The sequence below is a fragment of the Leucopleurus acutus genome, assembly GCF_964270905.1.
Source record: "Leucopleurus acutus genome assembly, chromosome: 16".
NCBI lineage: Eukaryota > Metazoa > Chordata > Mammalia > Artiodactyla > Delphinidae > Leucopleurus > Leucopleurus acutus.
The window spans coordinates 2167169-2187889 of record NC_139158.1 but is presented as its reverse complement, the minus strand read 5'-3'; the positions used below and the strand labels follow the sequence as shown (position 1 = coordinate 2187889).

General features: G+C 47.5%; 1 protein-coding gene across 1 annotated transcript in view; it reads left to right on the top strand.

The window, feature by feature from the left end:
- Nucleotides 1–18356: 18356 nt before the first annotated feature.
- The window catches only part of CARD11 (caspase recruitment domain family member 11), a gene marked incomplete at its 3' end in the record, with an annotated part of 109763 nt that continues 107398 nt past the window's right edge, over nt 18357–20721 (top strand). Inside the window, exon 1 of the mRNA XM_082856216.1 lies at nt 18357–18393. The remainder of the gene's footprint in view (nt 18394–20721) is intronic.

Sequence of the window (20721 nt, the reverse complement as noted above, 5' to 3'; positions counted from 1 at the left end):
GCAATCATTGTCCACCCTTATCCTCACTGCGATCAAAAACAGAAAACCAAACAGAAGGGCAGAGGATTTGCTCAGGGGAAGAGCTGGGACCCGAGTAGTGAATTTGTCACACCCTGAAAAGTGATTTTCCACCCAGAAATGTCAAGTTCTCATCTAAATTGTACCCCCTTAGCCACAGTACAAGGAGGAAACATGACAATGCAATTCTGACACAAACTATGGGGAGTTGGGTCAAATTTTACAGGTTAAGACAGTCCTCACTGTAGGCACTGCAAGCTCAGGAGTCCCCAGGCCACCTGCACTTCTGACCATCTGGCTACAGATTCAGGGCCCCCACTGTTCCCTCGGGTTTGGTAATTCACTAGAATGACTCCAAGAACTCAGGAAAGTGCTGTACCAACTATTACTATTTTTTTATAAAGGACACAAATGAGGACCAACCAAAAGAAGAGACCCATAGGATGATGACTGGGAAAACCCCAAAGGCAAGATTCTATGTCCTCAGACACTTCACCCTCCCCAAACAGAGATGTCTGATTACCAACAAATGGGGCAATGAGCTTCGGTGTCCGGAGTTTTTACTGGAGTTTCACTACACAGGCATTATTGTTTGATTCATTGGTTACCTGATGTAACTCAATTTCCAGCTGGCTCAGTGCCCCGACCCTCTAATCACATGGTTGGTTCTCTTGGTGTGGCAGGTCCCCATCCTGCATCACCTTTCTAGCATAAACTCAGGTGTGGTCTGAGGGGCCCACCATGAACAACAGACACTCCTGTCACTTGGGAGGTTCCAAAGGTTTAGAAGCCCCCTCCCAGGAACTGGAGACAACCAAACTTGTTCTTATACGATACAATACAATTGGTGGGGCCCAAATTAAGAAAGTATTCTCTCTCCTCTTGAGCTGATAAAAATCTGTTATCACTGGGTCCGTTTTCCATCACCTAAAGTAGAAGGGATTCTTGCTTGCTGGAATCCGATCTACAGGACAGCCTGGGAAGGGGGGAAAAGGGGCCCGAGGGCCAGGGCTTGGGAAACAGTTGTTGGGGGGAGGACGAGTGGATGGTGGGAGCAGCTGGGGATTGGGAGCAGTGGGAGGGGCTGTAAGGAGAGCTCGCGATGGTTTTAGGTTGGACTCCCTGTAATATGTCTGGAGAAACATGACGTAGGAATGAAATTCATTTGGATTTCTTTTGACTGTGGACCCATGCTTTTAAATGTCTTCTCTCTGCAAAGATTGAGCTGGGATGAATCATGATTTTATGCACGTATAGATTTTCTCCTCCTGATGGTGAACTTTTCCTCTTTCACATGCCATCCTCACAACTGGAGCCAGTTCAAATTCAGCCTGTGCTTCGACCTTCAGGTACAAGCAGGAAAGGTGTGAGCTAGGCCCAGTGGGGGCCCAAAGATGAAAAGACAAGGCCCTGGGCCTAGGGGCCAGAAGTTTGGTCATGGATGTTATCTGTGCTTTTTCCTACGAAAACGTAGGAAACGTAGGTTCCTCCTGGTGCTGGGTACAGGGCACGGAGTGGGAGGGACTGTGGGAATGTCCGGTTCTACTACGAGTCTGTGGCCATGGGCTAACGACTGAGCCTCTTTCAGTCAGCACTGACTTCCTGATCTGCCAGATGGGGACTGACTCACTCTGAGAATCAGGTAAACACAGCCAGCATCCTCCCCTGGGACCCGACTGATTTAGTGAGCACCTACAGGCTCCCCTTAGCTATACCTGCATCTCTGTGCCCAAGGGATGTTTTCCAGACACTCCAAGAGCTGTTATATAAAGAACAGTGGGAATTCCCCAGCGGTCCAGTGGTTAAGACTCTGTGCTTTTATTGCCAACAGCGCGGGTTCAATCCCTGGTTGGGGAACTAAGATCCCACAAGCCATGTGGTGAAGCCAAAAATAACAAAAAATAAAAACATCAAGGACAGCTCCTTCGTCCCCAGGTGAGATTATCCTGATGCCATGGAAGTCATCCCCATGGCGTCGACATCCTCTCGTTCCCAGTGGTAACTTGCTCATCAGATACCCTGGACTCACTGCCTTCCCTTCCTGGCCTCACTTTCCCTCACCCCTACCGGTGTTTCCTGGGACCACCTCCCCAATAAACCACTTACACAGAAATCCTCATGTCACTGTCCGCTTCTGGGGAAGCCCAAACCAAGAGGCAAAGTTATCTTGAGGATTAACTGAGGTTCCACATAAAGAGCTCACACAGCGCTGACACATAGGAAGGTGCAGTAAATATCAGGTGTAATCATAACCTTTGGGTGGGTGGGATTTGGAGGGGAGATTGGCCATGGAGAGCATGGGAGGTGGTCCAGGTGGAAAGGAGGTGGTGGACAGAGTCACCAAAGGGTGGTGCTGAGGCAGGAGAAAGAGCGCCACCTAGGGGTAGGAGAAAGAGGCGCCAGAAGAGTAGAAGGGTTGGCCAACATCACCCGCCCCGGAAGAGAGAGCTTTCTACTCCTCAAGTTCTCATTCTCAGCAGGAATGAACTTAATTTCTCGGGGTCTATGCCCCTGCTGCCCAGGTTCTGTGCAGCTCTGTCCTTCTGGTGGAAAGGTGGGTCTATCATTGTTCTCACGCCCACAGTTCAGGTAGGAAAGGTGGACTCCTTCACCTAGACTGCACTTTTTTCCTTTTTTAAAATTATTATTGTTATTTATATCACTTAGGGCATAAAGCTTAATTGGCGTCAGAGCAACATGTTATATTTATAAACCGCCTTTCATCTGATACTTGTCTGACACTCACCAAAGGCTCTGAAACTTTAAAGAAGCCACACCAAGGGGGGCTTGACTCCGCCCTCATGTCAAAGGCCAGCGCTGGGCTGGGGAAGGAAACGCATCACAGGCTAACTCACCATCCCCACCGACTTCTCACAACAGACCAGTGAGGTAGGACTTACGATCCCCTTTCCACAGATACAGAAAAGAGCTTCCCAAAGCACATTTACTGGCTTCTCAATGTAAGGACACGTGACCCAGACCACGCATTCCCAAAGGGCCTCTCACACAGACCTGTGAGATCTCCAGGTGAAGTCCACCGACGTGTTAGAAAGGAGACAACATTCTTCATTCATCTGTAAAGCAGCCCACACACCACCCTGCAGAACGAACCAACGTCTTTTTAAATAAATCCCCTAACCAACTTGGAAGAAGCACAATTAGAGTTCTCATCACAAGAAAAAATTTTTTTTCTAACTATGTGAGGTGATGAATGTTAACTAAACTTATTATGGTGACCCTTTGCTATATATTCACATAGCAAATCAGTACATTGCACACCTGAAACTAATACCATGTGATAGGTCAATTATATCTCAATAAAACTCGAGGGAAAAGAACTTAAGTGAGATTCTCTAAGAGTAAACATCCTTCTATCATGAGATCATAACAAAACAAGTAAAGACAACTCTTAGCTCACAGACTTTACAAAAACAGATTGCAGGGCAGATTTGGTCCATGGGCTGGTGTTTGCTGACCCCCTACTCTGGCAGATCATGAATTATCAAGAAGAAAATGGAAGTGACGGGCTTCCCTGGTGGCGCAGTGGTTGAGAGTCCGCCTGCCGATGCGGAGGACACGGGTTCGTGCCCCGGTACGGGAAGATCCCACATGCCGCGGAGCGGCTGGGCCCGTGAGCCATGGCCGCTGAGCCTGCGCGTCCGGAGCCTGTGCTCCGCAACGGGAGAGGCCACAACAGTGAGGGGCCCACGTACCGCAAAAAAAAAAAAAAAAAAAAGGAAGTGACTCTGGCCTCTCCTGGTTCCCGAGAGCCCCTCAATCAGCCCTCGTCATTTTGCCTTTCATTCTGTCTTGGGTTGGGGACCCCAAAATGGGACCCTGAAACAAAGATTCGAGGGCTTGTCATTTATATGGGAGGTGGTCCCCAAACTCGCCAGTAGGGCAGTGAGGAGATGATATGGGAAAGGGAAGGCAAGCAGCACACGGTCTGCCATTGATCCGGTAAGCACGGTGGGCGGCTGGAGCTGGTCCTGCTGGGACCTCCGGAGACAGGTCACACCTTGGACTTACCCTACTAGACAGGGAGTGCCCCGGGCTAACTGTCCTCCAGCCCCACCAGTTATTAGCTGAGCGCTCTCCGGGGGCTGCTCCTGTGCGTCCGTGAGGCTCCCCAGCATTTGCAGCTGACAACAGCAGGGCCTCTGTACCTGGAGTGACGAGGTACCAGGGGACTTGAGTGGGGCCCTGCTAGCATCCTCTCCTTTACAGCATCTTCAGGAGCACGCACTTTCTTTGCAAAAGAATTCATTTTCTCCCTAGAAATAGTGCGTTCCTGTAAGGATATGATACCCTCCTCATTTCTCCCTAATCTGTGCAAAAAAAAATGAAACACGTTTTAAAATATATTTTGACAAGCTCAAGGCTGTGAGCCCCTAGAGGGCAAGAATGATAAAAGCAGGTTGTTTCTCCCCCTTTTTATTCACAAGGCTTCATTCCTTCAAAAGGTTCAGTAACCTAGCCACACTGACAGTCTTTCCATTCCAAGGTGGGCAGCGAAAGGGGGAGGGGCCCAAGGTGGTGGCCGCAGGTCAAGATTGCACTTTGATCCCCATTTCACAGAAGTAAAACCAAAAGAGCTGCAGCCGTGGGCCCAGGGTCACACGGTGAGTAACAGCAGAACCACGTCGTTCTCACATGCCCTTGCTCCCCACAAGGGGGTGCGGACACAACCCTGCAGCCCCTACAGCACTGTCATCCCCTGTCCTCTGCCCACAGGCCCCCGAGAGCAGTGTTGAGGGAGAACAGAGACTGCTACTCAGCCGGTCCCCAGACCATCTCAGTCGACTCAGCAGGCAAGTGTGAAGGGTCTTCTGTGCACAGGGAGGGGAGGGAGACACAAATGGACAAGACACAGCCGTGCCTCTGTGTGATCTGCTGTGCACATCGGAGACAGAACTGTGTCAAAGCAGGGTTCAGAGACAGAACTGTGTCAAAGCAGGGTTCAGAGACTGCCTTAAGTGGGGTGGGCACTGGTGCGCCAGTGGTGGGGCAGTGGGAGCCGTCCGCCCTGGGTGCAGGCAGTAGGGGGCATGTTCTCCATGGAGAATTGTAAAGTAACAGAAAACCAACTGAAAGTCGGTCTGCTTCTATTATCAAGGTGCCACCAGCACAATATAATGCCACAATTATATTGTGTATAATTCTACACAATACCAGTGATAAACTGCTCTCCCCTGAAAAGTGTCTTTGGTTGGTCTGAGTTCTAAACGATGGCTGTGGTTACTGTTGGTTTTGGGGTTTTTTTTTTTTTATTTTTTTATTGCAGTATAATTGATTTACAATATCATGTAGGTTTCAGGTGTACAGCACAGATTCTTTTCCCTTATAGGTTATTATACAATATTGAGTATCGCTCCCTGCGCTATACAGTAGGTCCTTTTTGGTTATCTATTTTATACATAGTAGTGTGTATGTTAATCCCAGCCTCCTAAGTTATCCCTCCACCCTTCTTTCCCCTTTGGTAACCATAAGTTTGTTTCCTGCATCTGTGAGTCTCTTTCTATTTTAGAAATAAGTTCATTTGTGTGTTTTTGTTTTCATTTTTTTTTAGATCCCACATATAAACAATATCATGATATTTGTCTTTCTCTATCTGACTTATTTCACTTAGTATGATAGTCTCTAGGTCCAACCATGTTGCTGCAAATGGCATTATTTCATTCTTTTTTAGGGCTGAGTAGTATTTCATTGTATATATGTACCACATCTTCTTTATCCATTCATCTGTCAATAGACATTTAGGTTGCTTCCACGTCTTGGCTGTTGTAAATGGTGCTACAATGAACATTGGGGTGCACGTACTTTTTGAATTATGCGTTTCTCTGGATATATGCCCAGGAGTGGGATTGCTGGCTCATACGATAGCTCTATTTTTAGTTTTTTAAGGAAACTCCTTAAATTGACTGCATCAATTTACATTCCCATGTTGGGTTTTAGTAATATATATGTGAGCTTCAGATTAGCACATTTTTATTACTTGAACTTTAACAAATATTGTACTCTCCTGGAGAGTTAATTTAGTTCTGCAGTCTGCCCCCAATACACACCAACCCAGCTACACAACATGCTCATTTTAAAAGTAAGTTCCTGTGGAACCAGACATGCGTACTTGTCCTGGGTACTTCTATCATAGGGACTGGCCAAGGCAATTAGGCAAAAAGAAAAAGAAATAGAAATTAAAAAATGAAAGGCATCCAGTCTGGGAAAAAAAAGAGCAAACCTATCTCTATTCGTAGATGACGTGCTCTCGTACATAGAAAATCCCAAGGAATCCACTAAAAAAAATTAGAAGTAATAATCAAGTTCAGCAAGATTGAGAGATACAGGATCAATATAAAAACCAATTGTTATTCTATGCACTAGCAATAAACAATTCGGAAACAAAATTAAGAAAATAATTCATTTACAATAGCATCAACAGGAATAAAATACTTAAGGATAAATTTAACAAAAAAGTGAAAACTTATACACTGAACACTATAAAAACATCACTGAAAGAAATTAAACAAGATCTAAATAAATGGAAGGACATCCCATGTTTGCACTTCTCAAACTGATGTATAGATTCAACACAATTCCTAACAAAATCTCCTCCTGTTTTTTGCAGAAATTGACAAGCTGGCCCTAAAACTTGCATGGAAATCCAAGGGGCCCAGTGTATCCAAGAATATTTCAATATTCTTGAAAATGAAAAACAAAGTAGAAAAACTCATACCTCCCAGTTTCAAAACTTACCACAAAGCTATTATAACCAAGAAGTGGTGGTACTAGCATAAGGATAGACATATGGATAATGAAATAAAATTGAGAGTCCAAAAATAAACCCTAATTTATAGTCAATTGATTTGTGACAAAAGGAGTCAAGACAATTCAATGAGGAAAGAATTCTCTTTTTAATTATGGTGTTGGGACAAAAAGATATCCAGGTGAAAGAGAATAAATTTGAACCCCTACCTCACACCATATACAAATATTACATCAAAATGTATCACAGACCTAAATGTAAGAGCTAAAAATATGACACTGTTAGAAGAAAAAATGGGAGTAAATATTTGTGATCTTGGGTTAGTTGATGATTTCTTAGATATTTCATGAAATACACAAGTAACAAAAGAAAAAAGTAAATTGAACTACATCAAAATTAAAATTTTTGTGCTGCAAACAATACCATCAGGAAAGTGAAATGACCACCCAGAAATAGGAGAAAATATTTACAAATCATAAATCTGATAAAGGACTTGGATCAGAATATATAAAGAACTCTTACAAATCAATAATAAAAAGACAACCTCACTTTTTAAGTGGGTAAATGATTTGAATAGACATTTCTCCAAGAAAGTATACAAACACATAAAAAGATGCTCAACGTCATTAGTCATTAAGGAAATGCAAATCAAAACCACAATGAGATACTACTTCACACCCATTAGAATGGCTGTACTAAAAAAGACAGACAGTAGCAAGTGCTGACAAAGAAACGGAGAAATTGGAAGCCTCACCCACCGTTGGTGGGAATGCAAAATGGTATAGCTGCTTTGGAAAAGAATTTGATAGTTCCTCAAAATGTTAAACATGGAACTACCATATGACCCAGAAATTCCACTCTTAGGTATCTACCCAAGATAAATGAAAACATATGTCAACACAAAAACTTGTACATAAGTGTTCATAGCATTATTCATAATAGCCGAAAAGTGGAAACAACCCAAATGTCCATCGACTGATAAACAGATAAACAAAATGTGGGGTACTTATAGAAGGGAATAATATTGGGGAATAAAAGGAATGGCATACTGATACATGCTACAACATGGTGAACCTTGAAAACAATTTGCTGAGTGAAAGAAGCCAGATATGAAAGTCTGCATGATCACAAGCTATAATTTTTTGGGGGGTAAGTACAAATTTTGGTTCATATATGAAATATTTTCCTGAATTTGAACACTATCTTTAATATTTAAATTCATTCTTTTTATAACTGATAATTGTTTTAAAACCAAAACACAAACAAATAATGATTGTTACTGATTCTAGTATAATGATTACTGAAAATAATTCTGAAATATAGAGGAGATTGTTAAAAATGATCTGCTCCATGTGTCAGATAAGCTGGTGCTACTGGGAGCTGGACATGTCATAAATGGTTGAAAGGACACACTTTAAAGAAACTAGCTGTACCCAGAGTCATATATGCAGGCCCAATGGATCTTAATAGTTATCAATAAAATATTGATATATTTCATGTATCTAGTCATGTACTTTAACACGTACTTTAACATTATGGACCATTTCGTAATTTAATCTCAGCATCCCCAAGTACAGAAGCCAATGCTAAAAAAACCAAAAAAACACAAAAAAACATGTGTATGTATGGAATACATAAGTGGCACATGTTGTGTGTACGTGTGTGGTTGTTGGTTGTTCTCGTTTGGTTTGGTTTTGATTTTGGTCTGCGCGTTTCCCATCTTACAGCTCTCAGGATGGGCGGCTCACACAGTATGGAGACGAAGCCCTTCCACCTCGGCAGTGGTTAGTGTATTTATTTGGTGTTTATCTCGTGGCCTCGGCCCTTTGGGCTGAATAGTTTTGAACCTTATTGGTTCTTCCCAACGTTTGCTTCTGTATGATCAACCCTAGAGTGGTTCATTCTTGATCTCACTTCCAGTCATTCTTTCCTTTCTTCAAAGAAAGAAAATTTCTTTCTTCCTCCTTGGAACATTTCCTCCCCTCCTATTTGCTCTCTCAACTAACCTTTTATTAGCAGTGGTACAGTTTCTCCATGTTCTTACACAATCAACTCAGCCATTTCTGTACAAACGTTTCCAATGGACACAATTCTTTGATTAAGAAAATCAAAGGTCAGAGAAACAAATCTTCCAAACACTCTACGCGCAGTTAAGTTCCAAGTAGATAACAGTGCACTTAATTTTATAGAATGTAAACAATTCGAGGGCTTAAGCTGAAAGGATAGCATATATGCACGGGCAGAAACGCATATAATTCTTCTAAATAGTCGTCACACAACTGCCACACGTTGGTGTCGACACTGATAAAGGGACAGGTGCTTTTCACATCAGTCATGGACGGCTGACTGCCTCCTCATTGGCTGGAGTGGTCTTGCGAACGCCGTGCCCAGCTGGACCTTGGGGAAATACACTGAAGTGTGATATGCAGATAGATACTGAGAGATGCCTCATAAACACCCCGACTACTATAAAACATTTGGAGAACCACTGGTGTGTAGACGACTGTGTTTAAAGCGGCCAATTCCATAAGTTACAACATTCGTATTGTTAATGAGCCCTGAACTTCCTGCTCAAACGTTGTGTGCTTGGGTGTTTCTAGTCGCTTTCTCTGAAAGCAAGGGGAAGGGGAAAAAAGCAATTGGCAGGCATGGTGACGGATGAGCAGAGCTAAATATTTTCCATTTTCAAACAGGGGGACCTAAAGCAAATACTGGGCCACTCTTGAGGTCAGTGCTGAGAGGAACGGCCTCCTACCTGATGCAGCGCGTCTCAGGCCTCAGGTAACCCAGAGCGTTTCAAAGTTGCATGCTGGTAATACAGTCCTTGAAGACAAACAAAGCCTCCCGTATGTGCTCGATGCAATCGCTCACACACGTTTCTGGGCATTACTGAGATTATTCCCTATTTATAGAGCGCCGCCAGCACGTACACCACACTGTAAAATGGATGGAACGTGCCAATTACCCTAACGCTGACTGACTGAGAAAAAAAATGGCGGTCAAGTTTCAGAGACTGTCATCCATCCCCTTGGAGAGGAAAAATGGACAGGATGCAGGAGCGCGCAGTGACTGGGATGGTTCTGCATTTTCTCGACATCGGCCTCCTGCGCAAGATGGCGCCTCCAGGGCCCATCCCGAACCCGCCCTCCTGGGCTTAGACCAAAAAGCCCAAGCTCATTGCAACAATGGGCCCACCATCATTTTGCACATTTCATGCAGAAATGTCTCCCCACCAGTACTGTTTTCAGAGTGAAATTCAAGGTACCTTTCCCCCATGAGATATTTAGATGGCTTTCATCATATTTCATAACTCAAGCAATTGAACACTACTGAACGTACATTACCAGCCTACAGATGGGGACGTTTTCCTCCTGGATTTAAGCCATGCTTAAAAGAAGAAAAATAAATAAATACGATCCTCCATTTAGAAAGAACTATGATCTTTGCTGTTAACCGTTATTTGTTGCTCTTTTGTTCTTAAAAAATAAAACTCACATGAAAAGGGACATCCAAGAAAAAAAGAATTAAAATAAAAAACAAGTCAAGGGTCATTTAAGGTGTTCACCAAAAGGCGGACCTTTCAGTGGGTTGTCTTTTATTTGTGTGGGGTAACGGATACACTGATGCCTTTCCGGAATCAGCTCTCTGTAGGGAGATGGCATGAAAAAAATCTGAAACTAAGAGGAATGAGCTCGAAGGGGCAGCAAAAACAATAAGAACATAAAGTACAAAGTATGTAAAACATAATTAAAGGCCTGGTAGGCTCTGCTTTGATCTCGATGCTACTTTGCGGTAGGGGTGGGTTGCGGGGGGGGGGGTATTAATACATAGAATGGCAGTAAGGGGTGGCATCGGGGAAAAAAGCAATATATTCTCAGATCGATAGTTTGTGACATACCTTTTTGCTGTCCCAAGCGTGTGACTGTTGCCCTGATAAGGAAGGATTTTCTGGGCAGTGAAGGTAGCCTTTGCAGGAGGAGAGTGCTCTCTGGAGGGGAGGGGTGGCCACAGGGGTAGTACCAGCAAAGGAGGGGTCATTTAAGAGAGGGGAGCACAGAACCCCGTCCTGCCCTGGGTTCCTGGTCTCATTCCATTTTGCTTTCAAGGCAACACAGAAACATCTCAAAACACAGCATTGTGACCGGAGCTAAGATGTGGCTCTGGGTAAAACCCATCTCTCATTTTTCCCGTTTCTGATCTCCTGTTGGGGCTCAGAAAACTCTGCAGCTGCGGTGTACAGCTGAAATTTTTTAGCGGGGAGGAAAACTGAAGATGGGGAGCGTTTGGCAGACTTATTGAGACCTACAGGGGACCAAGAGTGAGAAAGGGGGGCGCAGCAAACAGAGCTGACAATTCCAGGAACGGAACTAACTTCATGACCTGCCTCCAGTTAGGCAGCTGTGACACGGCTCCCTGCTGTTCTGTCCTTTCCGTTTCTGAGAGGCTGGTTCAAGGTGACCCCCTCTTGAGAGAAGCCCTGTTACACACACCTCCCCCTGGAAGCCCTCAGGCAGTGGTTAACCAGCCCCAAGCTCCAGTGCTCGCAGAGGGATCAGGCTAGACTCCAGCTGGGATCACCTTCCCCTTCAGCCCCCCTGCCCCACGTTTGGGAAAGTGGGGTCTCCTGGAGCAGTCCCAGTAGTTGCACAAAGGGGACAGAGAGAGGATACTGAAAGGACCTCTCTCAGGCGTGGCTGTGGGTCTGCCCCTTGCGAAACCTGATTGCTGCAGCCTGTCCTGCGCAGAGAGACCTGAAGCCTGGGCTTTCCCAAGCTCGTCCCAAGCTCCCCCGTGACAGGTGGCACAGACGGCGAGTGAGAGCCTGCTACAGCACTCGAGGAGACCCCGGAGCAGAGGCTGCAGGGGGCCTTCGGGCTGGGTAAGACCACGGCAGATGCTCACCCAAGTCAAGAGGGAAGCAGCCCAGGACCCTACTGGAGTTGGAGGTCAGCCCTGAATTCCTGCAGGGTGAGGGGCAACCAGGCATGAAAGAGACGTCTTCCTCGTGGTCCTCAGGTCCTCCAAGCCACTTTCCTCCCTCACACTCGGGTGCATCTTGTGGGGAGCACAGAGGGAGGGGCAGCCGTAGGAGAGACTAAACATTTTTATTCCAGAAAACCTAAAAGGACTGTTAAGTTACCGGATTGGGCTGTATTTTAAGGCAGATAGAGCTGTAAGTTTTATTTCTCCTACTAATGTGGAGGGGGACCCAGAAGGAAGACAGGATAACTTCCAGATACAATAGAGGTTTTCTCTGAACATACATCCGGTGGTGTGAGCGACCCTGCGAGCCCAGCAGGGGCTCAGATCATAACTTGAACGCAGGGAGACATGGGAACTAAACTGATCGGTTCCCTCCTGGCTTCTCCCACCCGTTTCTTGTAGACGTGATTTATTTTTATTACAAAAGAATTACACAGTATGGAAATACACCGTTTCTGGTATAGAAGGACATCCGGTGAAGACCCTTTGACCCGCCTCGCTCCTTCCTAGTTCAATCCCTTAGAAATGACCATTTTTCACCAAATACGCCTTTCAGATCCATCTGACGTCATACTTTGTCCAATCCAGTAACTTCACAGTGCTTTCCAGTTCTTCGGATGGCGAGGATCTGACTGAAAGCTCAGATACATCCTGACTTTTTTTTTAGGCCTCCTGCATAGTTGCTATTCCTTTTTATTATTTTCATGGATTTATTTTACTCTTTCCTGGATCCCATGTCTTTCTCTTCCCTAGATTTCTTTTTCATTTCATTGTAGTACCTTCTCAAGTAATTGTTCTTCTCCCCTGCCCCTGCCCCTGTCACATGCACAGCCTCCCACTTTATCAACATTCCCCATCAGAGCAGTACATGAACCTGCAACAACAGATCATAGTCACCCAGAGTCCACAGTATACATTACTCTTACATTCTGTGGGTAGTACACATTCCATGGGTGTTTTTTTTAAAACCTTTTTATTTTTTTAATATTTATTTACTTTATTTTGGTCTGTTGTGGCATCCGGGATCTTTGTTGTGGCATGTGGGATCTTTCATTGTGGCACGCGGGCTTCTCTCTAGTTATGGCGTTTTCTCTTCTCAGGTTGTGGCGTGGGCTCCAGAGTCCGTGGTCTCTGTAGTTCTCGGCACACGGGCACTCTAGTTGAGGCGTGCGAGCTCAGCAGTTGTGGCACGCGGGCTTAGTTGCCCTGCGGCATGTGGGATCTTAGTTCCCCGACCAGGGATGGAACCCGCGTCCCCTGCATTGTAAGGCAGATTCTTTACCACTGGACCACGAGGGAAGTCACTGTTTTGTTTTTCCAAGTATCCTTTTCTTTTCTTATATATGCCTATATATTTACAGATGAAATTATATGATATTTGGGACGTGACTCAAAATAATCTGGAAATGGAGGGAAGTGTGTTGGAGCATAGACAAGATTGGTAATGAGTTGATAATTGTTGAAACTGACTTAGGGGTACATGAGGCTTCATTATGTTATGTTCTCTAGTTTTGTTTATTTTTGAAATTTCCTATAACAAACACTTTTTTAAAAGTTAAAAAAAAAGAAAAGTAATTGTATTTCTGGAGAAGTGCTTGGGGGATAAATTTCCAAAGCCCCTGCATGTCTAAGAATGTGTTTATTTTGCTCTCACACTCGATCAAAAATTTGGTTGAATACAGGACTCTACATTTAAAGTAAGTTTTCGTGAGAACGTTGAAGCATGACTTCATTATCTCCTCGCTGGAAGACAATCCAGTGTTGCTGGTGAGAACCCTGAGCCCCATTTGAGCCTCGGCATCAGTGTTCTTCCCACGCCCGGCTACAAGGTCTCAGAATCTTCTCATTATCCGTCTTCTCCTTTTCTCTCCTGAAATTTCATGAGAATGTATCTAGAGGCAGGTCTTTTTTTATTTATCGCATTGCTTCTCGCTGGCCCCTCTCACCGTGGAGAATCATGTCACTCTGCAGCTCTGGTAAATATTATTATCATTTCATGATTAACTCCTCCCTCTAGTTTCTCCTTTCCTGCCTGGAACGCTTTCTAAGTGGACAAGGAACTTTTCGTGTTGATGATTTATGTCGCAACTTTTCTCTCGCACTTTTCCTGTCTTGGTGGGTTTCATTTGTTTTGGCTTCCAGCCTAGGAGACACACTCGACAGACATCTTCTTCCAGCCCTTCTATTAAATTTTATTTATTTTTCCTATTATTTTGGCAACTGTTTTTTTTTTTTTTCGTGGTACGCGCGCCTCTCACTGTTGTGGCCTCTCCCGTTGCGGAGCGCAGGCTCCGGACGCGCAGGCTCAGTGGCCATGGCTCACGGGCCCAGCCGCTCCGCGGCACGTGGGATCCTCCCGGACCGGGGCACGAACTCGCGTCCCCCGCATCGGCAGGCGGACTCTCAACCACTGCGCCACCAGGGAAGCCCCGGCAACTGTATTTTTAATTTCCGTGAGCAGACCATTGCATAGCAATCTGTTCCTATTTTACGGGCGTGATTTCTGCTTGCCTCTCTCCGAGGACACTCATTAGAGGGTGTTTTGGTCATTATACTCTGTTCCCTTCCCAGTGCTACCCGTTTCCTCTCCACCCTTGGGAGACAGTTGTCCTATTTGTTCATCTAGATCCCTCACTTTCAAGCTGCTGGTTTCTGCCCATCTCTGCGAAGGCCCAGGGTGACTGACGTTTCCCGACCTCCTCGTGGAGAGGCTGGCTGGGCTCTCAGGGCAGGGCAGCAGGCTGCCTTCCCTCCAGGGCCGCACCACGCAAAATCTGGCCCGTGGACCCGTGTCCTCCTGCGCGCTAGTCCTCGACGAGTGCGATGAGAACAGAGATCAAGACTGAGCACCCAGAAGCCTTTACAGCGTTTTGACGTTGCCACGATAACCAAGCGCGGTCAGCGGGCCTTTACCTTGAGCATCTTATTTTTAAATCGATTTTCTAAATTCATTTTTAGTATAATTTACAAAAGTATCAGTCTGTAACAGATTAGAATTTTTCTTAAGGCTGGGGGATGGAGGATGTCTTTCACTACACACAGTTCAGAAAGCACTGCCCTAGGGGGCCCGGGCAGAGAGAGGTCTAGGCAGGCTGCCCTTCTGCTAAATGTCACATGGGAAGGGGTCTCCTTGGGCCGCTGCCCTCATTCCAAGAACCCTTGACCCTCCCTCAGAGCAGGTGTCCTTAGAAATACTTCTCTGGCTTCGCCTAGGGGAGAAGCCTAAGGCGCACGGTGGAAGGTCAGAGGCGGGGAGTGCCCAGGGAACTCTACACTCAGCAATTCCATCCATCCATCATTCAGTGTCTGCCCCTCATGCCACCCTGCCCTACCCTCAAACCCAACAGATCTGTGGGGTTCCCAGTGAGAGAACCACTCCCATCTTTGCTGCCGCCTTTCCCCCTGCCCGCTCTGAGCTGCGGCCTCTGTTCATCTGCCTTCTATTCACCTGTCCACTCGCTTACTTTCCTAGCACCTGGATTAACTCATCGCCCACTGTTCTGTGCTGTCATTCCAGCAGGTTTCCAAAAGAGGAGGTGAATGTTTGCATTTAGTTTGTAGTCTCGAACTATCGTCCTTCAAAGACATTCGAATCACCTTCGCCCTGGGGTCACAGAAGAATCAGGTTTTAAAAGGGCATGCCTGGGCAGGAGGGAACTTCCTGGGTGATGGTAGTGTTCTACATTATATCCATAGTGTCCCATAAAAATATAATGTAAAATTTAAAATTTTCTAGTGGCAACATTAAAAAAGAAACATGAAATTCATTTTAATAATATATTTTATTGAATCCAACATATCCAGAATATTATTATTTCAACATGCAATCGGTATCAAAACTATGAGTGAGATGTCCTGCATTCCTTTTTACGTACCATGTCTTCAAAGCCTGGTGCAGTTTTTACACTTATAGCACCTCAATTTTCCTTGAAAATACTTCACCTGCATTTAGCTTTTATAAAATTTACAGTTGAAAAAGCAGATTAATATACTCAGGACGCTCCCAACATACTTAAAAGTTTTCCAGTAACAGAATTGAGTAGCTGTTTTTAGATTTTAATTAAAATTAAATGGAATTTAAAATACGGTTCCTTATTCACACTAGCCACATGTTCAAGTGTGGGTAGTGGCTGCCGTACTGGACCACACAGTTCTATATCTTCACAGGGATTGGGGTTACACGGTGTATACATTTGTCAAAACTCATTTTATGATATCATTAAAATCTGTAGGTAAATTTCACCTAAAAAAATCTCTCTAGTTAATGATATGCATGATAAAGTATTTAAAGGTGAAGTATGTTGATGTCATCAACTTTGAAGTGCATCAAAAAAACAAAAAAGAAGGGCTTCCCTGGTGGCGCAGTGGTTGAGAGTCCGCCTGCCGATGCAGGGGACACGGGTTCGTGCCCCGGTCCGGGAGGATCCCACATGCCGCGGAGCGGCTGGGCCCGTGAGCCATGGCCGCTGAGCCTGCGCGTCCGGAGCCTGTGCTCCTCAACGGGAAAGGCCACAGCAGTGAGAGGCCCGCGTACGGCAAAAAAAAAAAACAAAAAAAAACAAAAAAGAAGCATCGACGGCTAGAGGGGACAGATGGGTAGGTATGTGAAAAGCAAATAGAGCAGAATGTTCATTGTAGAATTAGGTGGTGGGATATATGGGTATTCACCATACAGGCCTTCTAACTCTTCCGAATGTTTAAAAAGTCCAATAAGGTGTTGGGGAGGAAAAGAGACCACATGTCTTCAAGAAACCATACCTGCATGTAATCCCATGGCTGGATCTGAAAAACATACTATTGAACGAAAGAAGCTAGACCCAGAAGGGCATCTAAGGATGTCTCCATTTATATAAACTTTCTGAACTTTAGAGACAAGACATCTGGCAAAACTGACCTATGCTGCTGGAGGTCAGAAAGTGGTTTATCCTTGGTGGGGGGGAGGGGCTGACAAGTAGGGGTGCGTAAGGGGGAGCTCTGGGGCGCAAAATTCTCTGTCTTGGTAACTTGGGTGTGTTCGCTTCATGAAAACTCATCAAGCATTTTTGCAGAATTTCTATCAGTTTTTGTTGTTGACTTAAGGCCTGCCTGCCCTTCGTACCCTGCATGAGGAAAACCAGAGTTCCCCTCCAAAACTACACGGGCTGATTTAAAGGTTCACCAAGTGCAGGAGAGATTCCACCCAGGTCCCCAGCGAGTCACTGGGGAGGACCTGGATGCTGTGGGCGTTGGCATTTATTTTAGGAACTTTCTCTCTGTGGTTCCTGATTAAGTTTTTGAACATGCTGTGCAGAAAGCAAACTTATGTCTCCTTTAGTTCCTGGCCCATGTGCAACCGTCACCTGCACTCCTCAAAACCGCCAAGATTTTAGTCTCCTGTGCTTGGACCACAGCACCATCATTTGTTGATCTTCGTGCTTAGCTGCTTAACTTATTGAACGCCTTTCCCTCCAGGAGCTCAAGGAACTTTTCTCAAAGAACTTACAACACGAAACGGGAGGGAATGTTCTCCAGCTGTAATGGGGGGAATCAAGAGGTGAGGAAGGGACAGAAGTCAAGGGTCACTGAGGCAGAGTAGAAGGAGAGGTGCAGGGGCTGGGGAAACCGGTACATGAGCAGAACCCAAAGTTCTCTGGATGTGCCTGGTTGGCCCAGATTTTTAAGTTCATAATTCAGAAAAACCCTTGGGACCTTCCCCCCCTTACAGCCCTGAGAGAGTAACACACCCAGGGGCCTGGGCCGCAGCTTTGGGGCCAAATTATTAAACCGATGACATCCAAAAGTCTCAATTTCCCCTACAGGTGCTGAGTCTGAGAGCACTGCGCGGGGGAGGGGGGGGTGCGGAGGGCCAGAGGCAGCGGGGTGACAGACTGTCGCCATCACGGGTCCAGGAGGGGTGTGTGCGGCCCTCGGAGGTGTGCTGACCGCCAGGCAAGCCCCAGGAAGCTTCCGGAACAGAGGCTGAGGGAGAGAAGAGCCCTGGGGGTGCCCAAGGCTGCAGGATCCCTTGCTTCCCACTTCTCTGTGGGAAAAGCCTCCCCCGCAGATCGCAGTGACGCCTCTGGGAGTTCTTCAAAACGGGGCCAATTCCTCCGAGAGGGCAGCTGCTCCAACCTCCCTCCCACGCAGAGCCTGGAGAGCCTTCGAGGGGGTGCCCCTTCCCACGGCCGCGCCGGGCTCGGAGCCGGGCTCGCTGGCCTCGGTGTCGGAGCCGGCTGGGGACTGCGGCCCAGGCAGGGGTCCAGCCGCACGCGACCCGGGGCGGGGCCTCCCCAGGCCTGCCGGGGTCTCCCGCCCCACCCCCTCGCCGCCCTCCCCGCGGCGGGACCCAGGCTCCGCCCCTCCCCTCCCCCTCTCCCTTATCTCTTTTGCTAACCTTTTGCATTTTTTTAGTCTCATTTCCTGTCGGGTTTTGCATTCCCCTCCCCCTCGCAGCCTGTGACACACTTTCTCTCCGTTTTTCTCTCTTTTGCCCCCTTTGGCCTCCGGACTGCTGCCCGTGTGGCGCGCGGCCCCTACCGGCCCTGCAGCCCCTGGGTCGGCTGCGCCCCTCGGACGGTCCGGGCGGTGGGGAGCGAGGGCCGCGGCCCCGGGGGGAAGACGGCGGCCTGCGCGGAGCCTGAGCGGCCCAGGTAGGCGCGGCGGACGCGGGGGTGGGGACACGGGGGACGGCGGGGGCGCGCTGGGGCGGCGCGGTCGTGCGGAGGGGGGACGCGGGGGGCCCGGGGTCCTCGGCGGGCGGCGCGGAGTCGCGGCGCCGTGCGGGGGTCAGGAGGGGCTCGCTTTTCTGGTTCCGCGCTACCGGACCGCCATCCCTCTCTCACCATCTCTTTCCCCCTTTCCCCTCTGGCTCCATCTCTATCTCCCTCTCCCCGCCTGCGTTTGGAGAACTTTATCTCCACTTTCCATCTCCCTGTATCCCGCCTCCGAGTTCCTCTCGGACCGTCTGTCTCTGGGTGGCCCCGCCTGGCAAAGTCCCCAGCCCCTCAGAGAAGAAAGGGATGAAGGGGGGGGCGGGCCCGGCAGGGCGCCCCTCGGTGCCCCTGCCCCAGAAGGAGGAAAAGAACATTGCTAAGACCTGAAAGGACAGGAAGTTTCCAGACCACAGCCGGGCCTGACGCGGAGGCTCCCGAGAAGGTGGAGCCCCTGGGAGGGGAAGGGAGGGGAGGGCAGGGGGAAGGACAGCCCCTCCCATGGGGAGAGTGTGGAAGCAGGAGGGGCCCAGGTTCCCCGCAAAGCCAGGATGAGGTCCTAGTGGCCTCGTGCCTGAAGTCCGCACCCCCGTGACACTGACCCGCCCCCCCAGCACACTGCCCAGGCTGGAAGGGCCCCCCGTGGTCTCCTGAACTCTCGGCACAGGGAAGGGAGAGGGCTTCTCTGTCCCTTCAGAGTTCAGAGCACAGTTGGAGGGGCCCCAGGGAGACAGTTATGGTGCAGGGAGCAGGGCCTGCTTGACGGGGCGTGTGTCGGAGCTCCCAGCTTCCTGGCACCTGGTCTGGAGAGTGTCTGCAGAGGACCATCCCCACAAACCTGGTCCTGTGGACCAAACCCATCTGTGCCCAGCCTGCCCCCAAACCTTTGATTTGTGGTAGGAAAGAATTTCTCCTGACAAAGTGTAAAAGGCTACCAGCCTCCCAAGGAAGGAAAGAAACGTTGGTCCATCACTGGACGATTATTGGGTGCCTCCTCTGTGGTTATTGGGTGCCGGAAGTCCCGAGCCGTAGGTTAATGCGAGGACAGGAATTTAGCTACAGTGTTCCACTTCTGTCCTTGCCCTGAGTCTCCACTTCTCTCTAAGCGCCTGGCAGCTGTAAAGAAATGATGGTCCCCGCTGTGGGCCGGGGCTGATCAGAGGGCAAAGGGAGCCTGGGACTGACTCAGCCTCATCACATCCCAGCAAAATGGCTTGGAGGGCTGTGCATTTTATTAGCACCCATATCAAAAAGGAAGTCTGTCAGTCCCACCAGCCCGTACAGTCCTGACTCTGTGTACAAATGTTCCTTTGTGTGATTTTTTTTTTAAATTGTGGTAAAATACACATGACATAAAATTTACATCTTAACCACTTTTAAGTGTACAGTTCAGGGGTATTAAGTACATTCACACTGTTGCACAACCATCACCACCATCCATCTCCAGAACTTTCCATCCTCCCGAACTGAAACTCTGTCGTCATTAAACAACTCCCCACCCCCTTCTCCAGCCCCTAGAAACCACCCTTCTACTTTCTGTCTCTATGAATTTGACTCCTCTAGGACCCCATGTAAGTGGCATCCTGCAGTATGTGTTCTTCTGTGTCTGGCTTATTTCACTGAGCATGATCTCCTCAAGGTTCACCCATGTTGTAGCAGGCGTCAGAATTTCCTTCCTTTTTAAGGCTGAATAATATTCCATTGTGTGGACGGACCACAGTTTGTTTATCCATTAATCCTTTATGTGATCTTTTATTTTTCATTTTTTTTAAGATTTAATTTTATTTATTTTTGGCTGTGTTGGGTTTTCGTTGCAGTGTGCAGGCTTCTCCTTGCGGTGGCTTCCCTTGTTGCGGAGCCTGGACTCTAAGCACGCTGGCTTCAGTAGTTGTGGCTCACGGGCTCTAGAGCGCAGGCTCAGTAGTTGTGGCTCGCAGTTCTAGAGTGCAGGCTCAGTAGTTGTGGCGCGCGGGCTTAGTTGCTCCACGACTTGTGGGATCCTCCCGGACCAGGGCTCGAACCTGTGTCCCCTGCATTGGCAGGCGGATTCTTATCCACTGCGCCACCAGGCAAGTCCCTATGTGATCTTTTAAAATGACTTGTAAACTAACTCTTCTTCTAAAGGTGGTGGCCCTTGTTTGAATCACTCAGTGGGCACTGTCTGGGTGACACTGTACCAGGTACCGTCGGGGACACACAGAAGGAACGAGAGACCCAGACATCCTCTCCTAAATAGTTCAGGCCCTACAGACGTGTTGCCATGACCAG